General features: G+C 39.8%; 2 protein-coding genes across 15 annotated transcripts in view; one reads left to right on the forward strand and one right to left on the reverse strand.

The window, feature by feature from the left end:
- SLF1 (SMC5/6 complex localization factor 1) overlaps positions 1-3,241 on the reverse strand; it is a 68,725-nt gene extending 65,484 nt beyond the window's left edge. For 2 of the 4 annotated variants that reach the window (XM_027100617.1, XM_027100614.1), the window contains exon 1: positions 378-491. The gene's annotated coding sequence lies outside the window, so the exon portion shown is untranslated. Of the gene's footprint in view, positions 1-377; positions 492-3,160 lie in introns of those variants that run through there. The other 2 variants (XM_027100616.1, XM_027100615.1) reach the window with 2 other exon arrangements.
- Positions 540-15,844, forward strand: part of KIAA0825 (KIAA0825 ortholog) — a 398,483-nt gene continuing 383,178 nt past the window's right edge. For 10 of the 11 annotated variants that reach the window (XR_003431587.1, XM_027100606.1, XM_027100611.1 and 7 more), the window contains exon 1: positions 540-646. The gene's annotated coding sequence lies outside the window, so the exon portion shown is untranslated. The remainder of the gene's footprint in view (positions 647-15,844) is intronic. The other variant, XM_027100604.1, reaches the window with a different exon arrangement.

Genomic DNA, 15,844 nt, shown 5'->3' on the forward strand with positions numbered 1-15,844 from the left:
CGTCCCAGTCGGTTCTATGGAAACGAGAGACGCGAGTGGCCTAGCGCCTTCCTGGCAGGAGACCGAGCTGCGGAGCTGCGCAAACAGGAGGCGAGGGAAGCGGCTCAGCCCTGCACTGCAGAGGCGCTCGGGGCCGTCCCCGCCGCGGCACGGGCGGAGCGCGGCGGGGTCTGCGGCTGCAGCCCATCGACGCGCGCGCCGAGCGCGGCGGGTCGGGCGAGTGCTAACCAACGACGGCTGCGGAAAGCGTCAGAGGTAAGCACTGCCACCGCTCTACCCAGCCCCTTCCCAGCCTCATAGCTGGGAGCTGCAGAAACTTCGGGGGCACGGAGGACACAGTCAGGGTACACTGTGTCTTCCGAGCTGAGGCCCTTTACCTTCCTGGTTGGAGTTTCTGGGCTGCTTCCTTCGCGCGGCGCCGGTGACAGGCAAGTAGACTGCCGCAGCACTTGCTACTTCACTAATCCGGGCTCTGGGAAATAATTTCCCGCCGCGCGCTCCGCGGCCCCGGAAGCTATTGTGCCATTTCCGGGTGGTTGTCAGTGACGCTTTCGAGCCGTCGTCAGGGTCGTCTGAGCGGGTTCAGGGCTTCCTTATGGCTGGCGCGCTAGGCTCCTGATAGTTCTGCGCTGAAGGTGGGAGACTGGTGAGTGATTTTTCTGGGTTGCCTCCTGGGCCTGGTATTTCCGTCCGCCCGAGGCTCCGTGTAGCATCTTATCCGGACCGAGTAATTAGCGGGAAAGGGTTGAACCAGAACCAGGAGTCCCCATCCAGCCCCGTGGCGCTTGACCCTGTGTGCTGCGGGAAAAGGCCTTGAGATTCCGACTTACGGTCTTCTCCACTCGCAGTATCTATCTCCAACTTGGAGCTCTACCTCGGGTCCCCAAGTGCCCCTGCGCAAGGCCAAAGACACCTCTACCGCGACTCGGTTTAGCACAGTCTCTCTACCAATGATCAAGGAGTGTCCACACTCTCCCATTGGCAGGGTTTAGTCACCCTCGATTTTCGAGAGCTGCTTTACCATCCTTTTCCTGAGCACTGTTTCCATTATCCTGGGGTGCAATGCCTGGGAGACAGGCAGTCGGCTGAAGTGCGCACCTTTTATATTTTGGAAGTGGGATGAGGGGGGTCGTTCCTGATTTAGAACTCAACGATACCGCCGCCGTTTGAATTGGGTGAGAATGGTCTTTGTTTTCCTGGCTGCTATGAGCTAATGAGATAGGAGAGCAAGCTTAAAATTTCACGCATGGGTTTTAGATACACATGTTACCTTTTGGAAAGGAGTGGTCAGGAATAGATGTGCTTTCAGAAAGGAGTGCCTCTGCACTGTTCCAGGCTTCCTCGATAATGAAAGATTCAGGAGAATTTTAGATGAAGGTCTGAGTTAGAATAGCTTTAAAGAGAAATTGCTTACGATGAAGAGGTAATGTGAGGGAAGGTGCTCATTCCGTTGAAGATTTTAAAAATGTGATGTAGAGAACCTCTTTTTGGTGAATTCTCTTTCTTGAGTAATGCAGTTTTTCAGGTAAGTTTTCACTCACCACCTTATATTTAAATAATCACCTGTTCCATAAGAGGCAGCTGCTTGATTTTTTTTTCCCCCCTTCAAAACAGCCAGTTCCACAAAGAGTTCTAGGGATAACTCTACCATAAAGAAAAATGCATTATTCAATTCAAGGACCTTAATGCATCAAGCAAATGACTTGTTACCTTTTGAGAGTAACAAACACACTAATCTCCTTGTTGATTAACAATTCAAACTTTTATAATCTCATTTGGTCCCAATTTTGCCATTCTTATTAAATCTTGTAGTTTTTCCTTATTTCCCCAGTTGCAAGGATTATAAATATTGATAATTTAAGGGAGGTTATATGTTTCTATATAGCAACTAGTTTTTAGATAAGCAGTGTTGTTTTGTTTTGTTTTTAAATCAATGCTCTTGACTCGTGATCTCTTTTTAAATTAATATAGCCAACCACGAATACTAACCACAAATAGCTACTGTCTGCCAGCTATTATCTTATTTAAACTTACTATAGTTCTACAAGAAAAATCGTATTATCCCTATTTTGCAAACATTTGATACCGAGACTCAGATGTTCTTACAAATTACACAATTAAATGGTAATTGAGATTTGAACCCAGTCTACCTGACTCCAAACTTGGGCTCTTTTTACTGTGCTCTATACTTCCTTTCATAAATAACAAAATCATTCTTTTCACTCTCAGGTAAAATTGGATAGTATATCACATTCCAAAATCAAATGGATAGCAAAACTTGAGTATAAAGAGATTTAAGGAATTTGTTAAGGAATTAATTCCTTAATGTGTTAAGGATTAAGGAATGTGTTAGGGATTTAAGGAATCACCAAAAGGTAATTTTGACATATGAATAATCCAAATTCTTTTCTGTATTGATCCTTAGCCAGTTTTATCATCCTAACTCAAACAAATACAAGCAATCTAGAGACCATCAGTATATTAGTGACTCCAAAACCCGAGTATCAGCTATCTCTTTAGGCAGCTTCTATTTGTGTGTATGTAAAAAGAGAGAAAATGAGTGAATGAGCACAGATTCATAAAATTGAACTTTGTGATGCCCTGTAAGGAATTACTATGTACTGGCTGTTAGCAAAACTGTTCTATTCCAGTCTTGTAACCCTCAGACAGATGGTGATTAACATATTTCAGGAGAATATGCTTAACTAAACCTACCCCTTGCAATATTCTATTTTATGTAAAGAAATAGAATAGCTTAATTATCAAGGAATTTACTAAAATCTAGTTGAAATGACCAGCACTAGAAATGACATAGAACTTAATTCTAAAGAATATCTTGTTTTACAAAAAGGCACAAGTATATATGTATAGCTCATTTCAAATACTAATATCCATTACATTGTATTGACTTCTGTGAAAGATATTTGGTTTTGCATGTCCCACAGGTAGATCTCAGTGATATTTTTGTTTTCAATCAAACTTCAGTGCTTATCAAGGTTGAAATTAGATCTGTTTTGTTGATCTCATACTCAGCATCTAGCATTGCGCCTGGCATGTGGTAGGGGCTCAATAGATATTTATTGAATGAACAATTCCTTTTAAAAGTGTTATTTATCCGCAGAGAAATATTTGTACATGTTTTTTTTTTAAAGGGACTTACCACATAAATGCACACTTCTTTATCTTTACTCACTTTGACCCTGAAATGTATTGTCCACTCCACAACTCATCCATAAAAGGCAATGTGGTGTCCTGCAAAGAAGAGCAGGCAGTGAGACAGGAGATAAGAGAATACCTAATATTTGTTATTGCTTACTCTCTGCTGTGCAATGTTACGTTTAATCCTCACAGCACTATGGGGTAAGTATCATCCTTCTTTTAGGGATGAGAAGACAAAAGATAAGCTTTGTAAAGTTTCCGGGGCTACACACAGTCACTAAGTACCAGAGCTATGATTTGAACCAAGGCTGACTCCAAAGGCCACAGTGTTAACCACTTTCCTATACTGCCTCCAACTGGATTTTAATCCTGCTCATCTACTGACTGGGTATATACACAGGGAAATTTATTTCTCTGAGGATCATATTTCTTATCTGTAACATAAGAGTTGGATTAAATGATCTATAAAGTCCCTTCTGGCTCAAAAATCCTCTGACTTTAGTTGGGTCCCAAGCATTATCTGAATGAAGCAGTTCTAATGTGCTAGAAAATCTTTATGAGTGGAGCTTTACATGTATTTATTGGTGTCTTCCACATTGATAGATGTACAATTATGTTTTTGTAATGCAAAGAATAAGACCAGAGTTAAAAAATCTTAGCCATGTTTTTGCCAGTTTTTGACCCTGATAAGTCTCTGATTCTTTGTGAGCTTATGTTTTCATACGTAAAATGGATACAGAAGAGTGCTGTGAGGGTTAAGTGAGATAGCTTCAAATACCCTGACACATAGTTGGCATTAAATAAATATTGACTCTTCCCCCCCCCATCTCCCATCTTTTGAGGATAAAAGAAGATTGGTGAATGTAAACATATTTTATAGGTTAGCCAAAGATAAAGAATCTTCACTTATAATCTACTAAGAAAGATCAAGTTATATACACAAATAGTTATTGTATGACCGACAATTGACGTAGAATCATTTAACAACAAAACGATGGGAACACAGAGAAAAGAAATTTTGCTTCCAATAGGACAGATGAAGCAAGATTTTATGAAGAAGGTAATGCTAAGTTTCGGCGTTGAAGGATGGTGAGGATTTTGGTAGGGGGGGAAGAAGGAAGAATGTTCCACTGGAGGATGCAAAGGTATCGGAAAAGATTCGTGAATACATATTAGATACGTGGGATGGGTGAAGGCTAATGATAAAAGGTAAAAACGCTGAGTTCAGGGCAAGCTATGGGTAACTGGTCATCTTAAAGATGTTAGGCCTTGGGGCTTCCCTGGTGGCGCAGTGGTTGAGAGTCCGCCTGCTGATGCAGGGGACACGGGTTCGTGCTCCGGTCCGGGAGGATCCCACATGCCGCGGAGCGGCTAGGCCTGTGAGCCATGGCCGCTGAGCCTGCGCGTCCGGAGCCTTTGCTCCGCAACGGGAGAGGCCACAACAGTGAAAGGCCCGCGTACCGCAAAGGAAAAGAAAAAAAAAAAAAAAAGATGTTAGGCCTTCCACAAGGAGCCATGATTTTTCTGTATAACTAGGATCGGGTGGAGGATGGGATAGGCATTTGATTACTTTGTTACGGAAATAATACGCATTTATTACAAAAAGAAGAAAAATGCACCTAATCCCACTCCAGACCCAGCCAAGCACCTACTCACTGAACCCCAACCCCAGGGAAGTCCCCTCCTGGCTTGGGAGTACCCTTCTCCATCCTAGTGAACAGTGAGCTGCGACTCGCTCCTCAGGCTGGGCCAGAGGTAGGAGGGGGCTCTGAGGGGTCACGGGGCCCAGTTTCTGGGCCTCCACCTTAAGAGGACTCACATGGGGACGGGTCCACAGGCACACGGTCCTGTCTACAAGCTCACTGCTCCAACGGGGTGGCTACTGGGCACTGGCACACCGCTGTGATGGCAGCGGGCTTCTGGGAGTAGGGTACGGGTGCTGTCTAGGGCTATGAGGTCTTCCCACCCCTCCTTCCTGTATCCTCCCTGGCTCCTGCCCCTTCCTGATGTCTGTGACGCTGGGCAACCACCTACTCATCTCTGAGCCTCAGTTTCCCCATCTGAAGTCACAGGGTAGACTGGGGGTAGGGGACTCGTGGCTTTCCTCTCCCAGGAGTGGTACCAGGACCACCCCCTACCCCAGGCCAACCATATGACCATGGTGTGGTCATATCTGGATCTGCCTAGATTTCCTGACTTGCCTGTGCCTGGGTCCCCTGAGATCACTCCCTTCTGCTCCATGTCCTCTCACAATGCCTTCTCTACAGAAAAACAAAGCAAACAAGCAAACCAACCATCTCCCTTCCAGGGCTTGGATACTGCTGAGTTGCTGCCCGGTTGCTCCACATCCGGCTCCGCCCAGTACGGCTAGGCTGCGTCATTTTAAAGGCTGGTAAAACACCAGGGTTTGGTCATCAGAAGTGATGAGTCTGCAGACTGCTGACTCATCTCATCAGGTGACTCTGGTGAAGGAAGTTTTTGAAATGTGAACTCAAAGGCTGCAGTTGAGTCAGGAAGCAAAAGCAAAAATCAGCATAATTACATTAAATTATATTAAAAAGTCTCAGAAAGTGGGCAGAGGATACTGCCTTCCAGCCTCAATTGCTGATTTGTTGTTGGAGGCAGGTTTTTGAAACAGTGCTCCAGCTATTTCCCTGTAAATTTTGGTTAAAACACAAATAGGCGGCAGCTCAAGAAATACCCTAAATTGCTAATATTTTATCTATAACGTATCGTACACACACACACACACCCATAAAGAGAGAGAGAATGAACATATATAGCTGTTTAAATCACTTGGGGGATTCTTTGCTGAATAAAGTTCTCAGGACAAATTATCTAATACTAAAAAGTAAAAAGGGACACAATTGTCATTTGATTAATTAGGCAAATCAATATAATGTTAAACAGCTGAATTCAGAGACGACCTGAGTGAGCTCAAACTCATGAACTTATGTAATATCTTGAGAAAGTTACTTAAATTATTTGAGCCCCAATTTCATCGGTAAAATGATAATATTAACTTCATGGATCTATTAGGATTAAATGTGATAATGTCTGAAAGCACACAGAGGCATCAGAAAAATTTTATTAGGGATCTGTTTAGTTTTTGTTGTTATTTAATAAAATTTAATTGTTTTAAAATAAGGTCTGCAGCTCCAACCATGAAATTAAACAGACTTGAGTTCAAATCTCATCTCTGTCAGTAGTTGCATCATGCTGAGAAAATTGCTTTTCTACTCTGTTTCCTTATTTATAAAATGGGAATACTAATAATGTCTTCACAGGACTTTTGTGAAGACTAAATGAAATAATGATGCCTAGAGTCTAATATGGTGACTAGACATGTACTTTGTTTGCTCAAATTCCCAGAGAAGCACATACAACGAAGGGAATAGATGTGCAAGAGATTTATTGGTGATACTCCCTGTGAAGGATAAAGGAGAGGGAGCTAGAGTAGGAGGGAAGTAGCTTCAGGCCTCAGTGGAGGTCTGACAACCTGTGCAGGAGAGTCGGAGGGAAGGAAGAAGAGGAGGGGGAAAAGAATCTCAAACCTCTCAAAGAAAGCTTCAACTTGTTCATGGGGAATCCGAGAGCCAAAATCATCTGTTAGAGGAATCCCATATCACCACAGTACCCAGTATATGTTGGTTATTTGCAAAAATAATTAACAGTTGTCACATACTGTAATTTACAATTGTGTTTAAATTTCAACTCTTGAATTTTATGGCTTATCCCCACCTCCCCTAAGAAAAGTACAGTCCCTGCTGCCAAACACTGACATTAACATTTGAGGCACATGTTCTTAGATTAACAACTTCTTATATTTTACAATACAGCTTTGTTAGCCAGAGAACAGTTGAGGAATCAAAAGATCTGCTCCAAATTACAGTTGAAAAATGTAAACATTACCTAAGCAACTGATTTTTTGACATTAGGTGATTTAAACACAAACTGTCTAAATTTCTAAATTCAGATAGCCAATAAATGTAACAACCTTAAACAGCTGAGTAATGTTAATATCCATAGTGTGAATATTAACCTAAACTTGAATGTTCATTTCCTTTCTTACTAAAGGGAAGCAAAATATATGACCCCAAAATATGCCACTTTGGCGTGTGGAGTGTTTTGAGCCAAAGGCAATCAAGATCCAGCAGACTCAAGAGCAACTTTTACCTCTCCCTTAACTACCTAAAAATTTAAACACCAGGCCTGTACCAGGAAGGGAGCTATTACCAGAGAGAACTTTTACCTGAATGACTTATATGTATGGCAGGGCAAATGACTAAGTACCAAACTTCTGCTCTTCTTAGTGTCCTATGAATTACCCTCCTCCCCTTTGAAGCTCCAGGCCGTTATCCCATTCCTCGGCTCAGGATGGCCTATAAACCTCAACTGCCCACCTCGCCCTTGGGTCTCAGTCTTATGGAGCTCCCATATGTATGTAGTTAAATTTGTTTCTTCTGCTAATCTGCCTTATGTTAATTTAATTAATAGATCTGCCAAAAGAACCTAGAAAGGTAAAGGAAAATTTTTACTCCCCTATATTACCAAAGATATCTCTATGGTCAAACAGATCAAGGTATTATATTTTTGTCTGTCTCTACCCATCTACCCCCTCCCTCTTTTGTTGTTTTTAATGAGGAATTGTAGCCATCAATCAGTTCAGTACTCTGCAAATGGCAGGTCATGACCCATCAACTGGTGAATACTAGTCCGCACTTTTGTTTCAGTTATGTATGGCTTTAGGATTTGGGTATTAAATGTGTTTGTTACTGTGAATCAAAGGATTTAAATTTTAAAGCAAGGGATTTAGACTAACTTCCTTATCTTACAGGAGGAAATGAGGACTAAGGAGGTGATTTAATTTGCCCAGATAACTCAGGAAACATGTGACTTGAACCAGAAGCTAGGTCTTAAGAATCGAAATTTAGGGTTATTTGTATCATGGTTCCAGGAAAAGGCTTCTTGTTTACAGTACTTACGGCACATAATTACTTTATTTTCCAGTGAGTTAATATGATAGTCCTTTTCTGTCACTTTCATTATTTCTTTGCTAAGATTTATTGAGAAGAGCTTTTCCCTGACTGTGGCCATTGAGTGTCAGGAAGGATGTACAGCTGCAGTTATTTTTTAGCCGTCAGCAGCTGTACCACATCACCGGAATTTACTGTTTATTTTCCCTATGCGAAACAGCTAATTTAACAGTTTAAATCTGGAGTTTACCTAATTTAAACTGAGCAGTGATGGGAGTTCTTTCTGAGGGGCATTATACTGGTAAAATCTTAATTTTTACTAATACCAGTGAATATTTTTCTGTACTTCATTGTTATGACATTGTTTATCCATTTTCCTTGCTTTTTAGAGTTTAGTTCACCAAATATTTTCATTTTCAAAATATAAGTTTTGTGTATAATCATGTGATAATTTATTCCTTTATGATATTTTAAAAAATATATCATTCTTTATTTTTCTAGCAAATATTCATACTGAAGGGGAGCAGAATAGGCTGACCCCAAATCTGCCATTGTGGCATGTGGATTGTTTTGAGCTGAAGGTAATCAAGATTGAACAGACTCAAGAAAAACTTTTACCTCTCCCTTAACTACCTAAAAGTATTTAGATAGGGGGCCTATTCCAGGAAGGGAGCTACTACCAGAGATCACTTTTATCTAAATGACTTATCTGTATGGCAAGGCAAATGCTCTCCTTATCATCCTATGAATTACCCTCCTCCCCTTTGAAGCTCCAGGCCCCTATCCCATTCCTTAACTCGGGATGGCATATAAACTTCAACTGCCTGACTTGCCCTTGGGTCTCATTTTTATAGAGTTCCTATACAATGTACAAAATTAAATTTGTTTTTCTTTTGTTACTCTGTCTTCAATTTAATTATTAGACCAGCCAAAGAATCTAAAGGGAAGAAGGGAAAATTTTTCCACCTCTATAGTATCTGCCCTCAGAAGTGCCCTATGAGCAATTTAGCTTCTCTGTGGTCAGTTCAGTCCTCTGCTATTTAGAGATTTGACTGGGAAAGAGTTCGGGAGTGGGGCTGTTCGTAAATAGAGTACTCCTTCTAGGCTCTGTTTCTCTGTTGCCTTATGTACCCTTTTATCATTGAGGCTCTCTGCGTTCATTCTTTTGATTAACTTCACCTAGTCATGATCTTTCTGTGGCTTTCTCATTTATCTGACTCAGCAGTTCTGAAACGTTTGGTTTCAGTAGTCCTTTACACTCTTAAAAATCACTGATGACCTGGGTGGGACTTCCCTGGCAGTACAGTGGTTAGGACTGTGCACTCCCAATGCAGGGGACCAGGTTCAGTCCCTGGTCAGGGAACTACACCCTGCATGCTGCAACTAAAGAGTCCACATTGCCACAACGAAGATCCCGAGTGCCACAAGTAAGACCCAGTGCAGCCAAATAAATAAATAATAAAAAGAAAAATTACTGATGACCTTGAAGAGTTTCTATGTATGTAATTATATCTATTAATATTTATTATATTATAAATTAATATTGAGTATTTTAAGAAATAATTCAGTAATAAAGCAATTACATGTTAACATAAATAGCATTAAAAATAACTATTTTTCAAAACAAAAATTATAGTGGAAGTGTGGCAGTCTGTTCAGTATCTGGCTTAATAGAATAGTACTGAATTCTCAGATCAGCTTCTGCATTCATTTCTTCTGATTTGTTGTTTTGGTTGAAGTAAGTGAACAAAATCTAACCTAATACAGACCTATAGTTGGAAAAGAAAGGAGTATTTAGGGCTTCCCTAGTGGCACAGTGGTCAAAAATCTGCCTGCTAATGCAGGGGACACGGGTTCGAGCCCTGGTCTGGGAAGATCCCACATGCTGCAGAGCAACTAAGCCCATGTACAACAACTACTGAGCCTGTGCTCTAGAGCCCACAAGCCACAACTACTGAGCCTGCGTGCCACAACTACTGAAGCCCACACGCATAGAGCCCATGCTCTGCAACAAGAGAAGCCACCGCAATGAAAAGCCCGCGGACCTCAACGAAGAGTAGCCCCTGCTCACCGCAACTAGAGAAAGCCCGCACACAGCAATGAAGACCCAACACAGCCAAAAATAAATAAATAAAAAATAAATTAAAAAAAAAAGGAAGCAGTATTTAATGGCCTTCTGAGATAATTGTGAATATTTTTCTTTGCTCTTATACCAAAACTTAACAAGTGGTAGTTTCTTAAGTTTAACTGCAACGTGGAATCCGCAATCACATCAATGAACTTTTGTATTTTTCCTTTAAAGTCCCTTGGTCTATCTTTCACTTTTTTTTTTTTTTAACATCTTTATTGGAGTATAATTGCTTTACAATGGTGTGTCAGTTTCTGCTTTATAACAAAGTGAATCAGTTATACATATACGTATATCTCCATATATCTTCCCTCTTGCGTCTCCCTCCCTCCCACCCTCCCTATCCCACCCCGCTAGGTAGTCATAAAGCACCGAGCTGATTGATCTCCCTGTGCTATGAGGCTGCTTCCCACTAGCTATCTATTTTACATTTCGTAGTGTCCATGCCACTATATATGTCCATGCCACTCTCTCACTTTGTCCCAGCTTACCCTTCCCCCTCCCTGTGTCCTCAATTCCATTCTGTAGTAGGTCTGTGTCTTTATTCCCCTCTTGCCCCTAGGTTCTTCATGACCATTTTTTTCTTTTCTTTTTTTTTTAGATTCCGTATATATGTGTTAGCATACGGTATTTGTTTTTATCCTTCTGACTTACTTCACTCTGTATGACAGACTCTAGGTCCATCCACCTCAATACAAATAACTCAGTTTTGTTCCTTTTCATGGCTGAGTAATATTCCATTGTATATATGTGCCACATCTTCTTTATCCATTCATCTGTCGATGGACACTTAGGTTGCTTCCATGTCCTGGCTATTGTAAATAGAGCTTTAATGAACATTTTGGTACATGACTCTTTTTGAATTATGGTTTTCTCAGGGTATATGCCCAGTAGTGGGATTGCTGGGTCATATGGTAGTTCTATTTTTCCTTTTTTAAAGGAACCTCCAAAATGTTCTCCATAGTGGCTGTATCAATTTACATTCCCACCAACGGGGCAAGAGGATTCCCTTTTCTCCACACCCTCTCCAGCATTTATTATTTGTAGATATTTTGATGATGGCCATTCTGACCGCTGTGAGATGATATCTTACTGTAGTTTTGATTTCCATTTCTAATGATTAATGATGTTGAGCATTCTTTCATGTGTTTGTTGGCAATCTGCATATCTTCTTTGGAGAAATGTCTATTTAGGTCTTCTGCCCATTTTTGGATTGGGTTGTTTGTTTTTTTTTGATATTGAACTGCATGAGCTGCTTGTAAATTTTGGAGATTAATCCTTTGTCAGTTGCTTGATTTGCAAATATTTTCTCCCATTCTGAGGGTTGTCTTTTGGTCTTGTTTATGGTTTCCTTTGCTGTGCAAAAGCTTTTAAGTTTCATTAGGTCCCATTTGTTTATTTTTGTTTTTATTTCCATTTCTCTAGGAAGTGGGTCAAAAAGGATCTTGCTGTGATTTATGTCATAGAGTGTTCTGCCTATGTTTTCCTCTAAGAGTTTGATAGTGTCTGGCCTTACATTTAGGTCTTGAATCCATTTTATGGTTATGTTTGTCTATGGTGTTAGAGAATGTCCTAATTTCATTCTTTTACATGTAGCTGTCCAGTTTTCCCAGAACCACTTATTGAAGAGGCTGTCTTTTCTCCATTGTATATTCTTGCCTCCTTTATCAAAGATAAGGTGACCATATGGGTGTGGGTTTATCTCTAGGCTTTCTATCCTGTTCCATTGATCTATATTTCTGTTTTTGTACCAGTACATTAGTGTCTTGATTACTGTAGCTTAGTAGTATAGTCTGAAGTCAGGGAGCCTGATTCCTCCAGCTCCTTTTTTTTCCCTCAAGACTGCTTTGGCTATTTGGGGTCTTTTGTGTTTCCATACAAATTGGGAAATTATCTCTTCTACTTCTGTGAAAAATGCCAGTGGTAGTTTGATAGAGATTGCATTGAATCTGTAGATTGCTTTGAGTAGTATAGTGATTTTCACAATGTTGATTCCTCCAATCCAAGAACATTGTATATCTCTCCATCTATTTGTATCATCTTTAATTTATTTAATCAGTGTCTTATAACTTTCTGCATACAGGTCTTTTGTCTCCTTAGGTAGGTTTGTTCCTAGGTATTTTATTCTTTTTGTTGCAGTGGTAAATGGGAGACTTTTCTTAATTTCACTTTCAGATTTTTCATCGTTAGTGTATAGGAATGCAAGAGATTTCTGTGCATTAATTTTGTATCCTGCTACTTTACCAAATTCATTGATTAGCTCTAGTAGTTTTCTGGTAGCTTCTTTAGGATTCTCTATGTATGGTATCATGTCATCTGCAAACAGTGACAGCTTTACTTCTTTTCTGATTTGGATTCCTTTTATTTCTTTTTCTTCTCTGATTGCTGTGGCTAAAACTTCTAAAACTATGTTGAATAATAGTGGTGAGAGTGGACAACCTTGTCTTGTTCCCGATCTTAGAGGAAATGGTTTCAGTTTTTTACCATTGAGAATGATGTTGGCTGTGGGTTTGTCATATATGGCCTTTGTCATGTTTAGGTAAGATCCCTCTATGCCTACTTTCTGGGGGGGGGGGGTTTATCATAAACAGGTGTTGAATTTTCTCAGAAGCTTTCTCTGCACCTATTGAGATGATCATATGGTTTTTCTCCTTCAATTTGTTAATATGGTGTATCACATTGATTGATTTGCATATATTGAAGAATCCTTGCATTCCTGGGATAAACCCCACTTGATCATGGTGTATGATCCTTTTAATGTGCTGTTGGATTCTGTTTGCTAGTGTTTTGTTGAGGATTTTTACGTCTATGTTCATCAGTGATATTGGCCTATAGTTTTCTTTCTTTGTGACATCTTTGTCTGGTTTTGGTATCAGGGTGATGGTGGCCTCGTAGAATGAGTTTGGGAGTGTTCCCCTCTCTGCTATATTTTGGAAGAGTTTGAGAAGGATGGGTGTTAGCTCTTCTCTAAATGTTTGATAGAATTCGCCTGTGAAGCCATCTGGTCTTGGGCTTTTGTTTGTTGGAAGATTTTTAATAACAGTGTCAATTTCAGTGCTTGTGATTGGTCTGTTCATATTTTCTATTTCTTCCTGGTTCAGTCTTGGGAGGTTGTGCATTTCTAAGAATTTGTCCATTTCTTCCAGGTTGTCCATTTTATTGGCATGTAGTTGCTTGTAGTAATCTCTCTTGATTCTTTGTATTTCTGCAGTGTCCGTTGTTACTTCTTTTTCATTTCTAATTCTACTGATTTGATTCTTCTCCCTTTTTTTCTTTATGAGTCTGGCTAATGTTTTACCACTTTTGTTTATCTTCTCAAAGAACCAGCTTTTAGTTTTATTGATCTTTGCTAATGTTTCCTTCATTTCTTTTTCATTTATTTCTTATCTGATCTTTATGATTTCTTTCCTTCTGCTAAATTTGGGTTTTTTTTTTTTTTTGTTATTCTTTCTCTAATTGGTTTAGGTGTAAGGTTAGGTTGTTTATTTGAGACATTTCTTGTTTCTGAAGGTAGAATTGTATTGCTATAAACTTCCCTCTTAGAACTGCTTTTGCTGCATCCCATAGGTTTTGGGTCATTGTGTTTTCATTGTCATTTGTCTCTAGGTATTTCTTGATTTCCTCTTTGATTTCTTCAATGATCTCTTGGTTATTAAGTAGTGTATTGTTTAGCCTCCATGTGATTGTATTTTTTACAGATTTTTTCCTGTAATTGATATGTAGTCTCATAGCATTGTGATCAGAAAAGATATTTGATATGGTTTCAATTTTCTTAAATTTACCAAGGCTTGATTTGTGACAGAAGATATGATCCATCCTGGAGAATGTTCCATGAGCACTTGAGAAGAAAGTGTATTCTGTTGTTTTTTGATGGAATGTCCTATAAATATCAATTAAGTCCATCTTGTTTAATGTATCATTTAAAGCTTGTGTTTCCTTATTTATATTCATTTTGGATGATCTGTCCATTGGTGAAAGTGGGGTGTTAAAGTCCCCTACTAAGATTGTGTTACTGTTGTTTCTGCCTTTTATGGCTGTTAGTTAGTATTTGCCTTATGTATTGAGGTGCTCCTATGTTGGGTTCAAAAATATATACAATTGTTACATCTTCTTCTGGGATTGATCCCCTGATCATTATGTAGTGTCCTTCTTTGTCTCTTGTAATACTCTTTGTTTTAAAGTCTATTTTGTCTGATATGAGAATTGCTACTCCAGCTTTCTTTTGATTTCCATTTGCATGGAATATCTTTTTCCATCCCCTCACTTTCAGTCCGTATGTGTCCCTAGGTCTGAAGTGGGTCTCTTGTAAACAGCATATATACGGGTCTTGTTTTTGTATCTGTTCAGACAGTTTATGTCTTTTGGTTGGAGCATTTAATCCATTTACATTTAAGGTAATTATAGATATGTATGTTTCTGTAACCATTTTCTTAATTGTTTTGAGTTTATTATTGTAGGTCTTTTCCTTCTCCTGTGTTTCCTGCCTAGAGAAGTTCCTTTAGCATTTGTTGTAAAGATGATTTGGTGGTGCTGAATTCTCTTAGCTTTTGCTTGTCTGTGAAGCTTTTAATTTCTCTGTCGAATCTGAATGAGATCCTTGCTGGGTAGAGTAATCTTGGTTGTAGGTTTTTCTCCTTCATCACTTTAAATATGTCCTGCCACTTCCTTCTGACTTGCAGTTTCTGCTGAAAGATCAGCTGTTAACTTTATGGGGATTCCCTTGTGTGTTATTTGTTGTTTTTCCCTTGCTGCTGTTAATATTTTTTCTTTGTAGTTAATTTTTGGTAGTTTGATTAATATGTGTCTTGTCGTGTTTCTCCTTGGATTTATCCTGTATGGGACTCTCTGAGCTTCCTGAACTTGATTAACTATTTCCTTTCCCATATTAAGGAAGTTTTCAACTATAATCTCTTCAAATATTTTCTCAGTCCCTTTCTCTCTCTTCTTCTTCTTCTGGGACCCCTATAATTCGAATATTGGTGCATTTAATGTTGTCCCAGAGGTCTCTGATACTGTCCTCAATTCTTTTCATCCTTTTTTCTTTATTCTGCTCTGTGGCGGTTATTTCCACTATTTTATCTTCCAGGTCACTTATCCGTTCTTCTTCCTTAGTTATTCTGCTATTGATTTCTTCTAGAGAATTTTTAATTTCATTTATTGTGTTGTTCATCACTGTTTGCTCTTTAGTTCTTCTAGGTCCTTGTTAAACGTTTCTTATATTTTCTCCATTCTCTTTCCAAGATTTTGGATCATCTCTACTATCATTTTTGCGAGTTGTTTTTCAGATAGACTGCCTATTTCCTCTTCATTTGTTAGTTCTGGTGGGTTTTTACCTTGCTCCTTCATCTTCTGTGTGTTTCTCTGTCTTCTTTTTTTGCTTGGCTTACTGTGTTTGGGGTCTCCTTTTCGCAGCCTGCAGGTTTGTAGTTCCCGTTGTTTTTGGTGTCTGCTCCCAGTGGCTAAGGTTGGTTCCGTGGGTTGTGTACGCTTCCTGGTGGACCAGACTAGGGCCTGTGTTCTGGTGGATGAGGCTGCATCTTGTCTTTCTGGTGGGCAGGTGCACGTCTGGTGGTGTGTCTGT

The sequence above is a fragment of the Aethalodelphis obliquidens genome, unplaced genomic scaffold (genome assembly GCF_003676395.1).
Source record: "Aethalodelphis obliquidens isolate GAN/ISIS:26980383/991018 unplaced genomic scaffold, ASM367639v1 scaffold4, whole genome shotgun sequence".
NCBI classification, from domain to species: domain Eukaryota; kingdom Metazoa; phylum Chordata; class Mammalia; order Artiodactyla; family Delphinidae; genus Aethalodelphis; species Aethalodelphis obliquidens.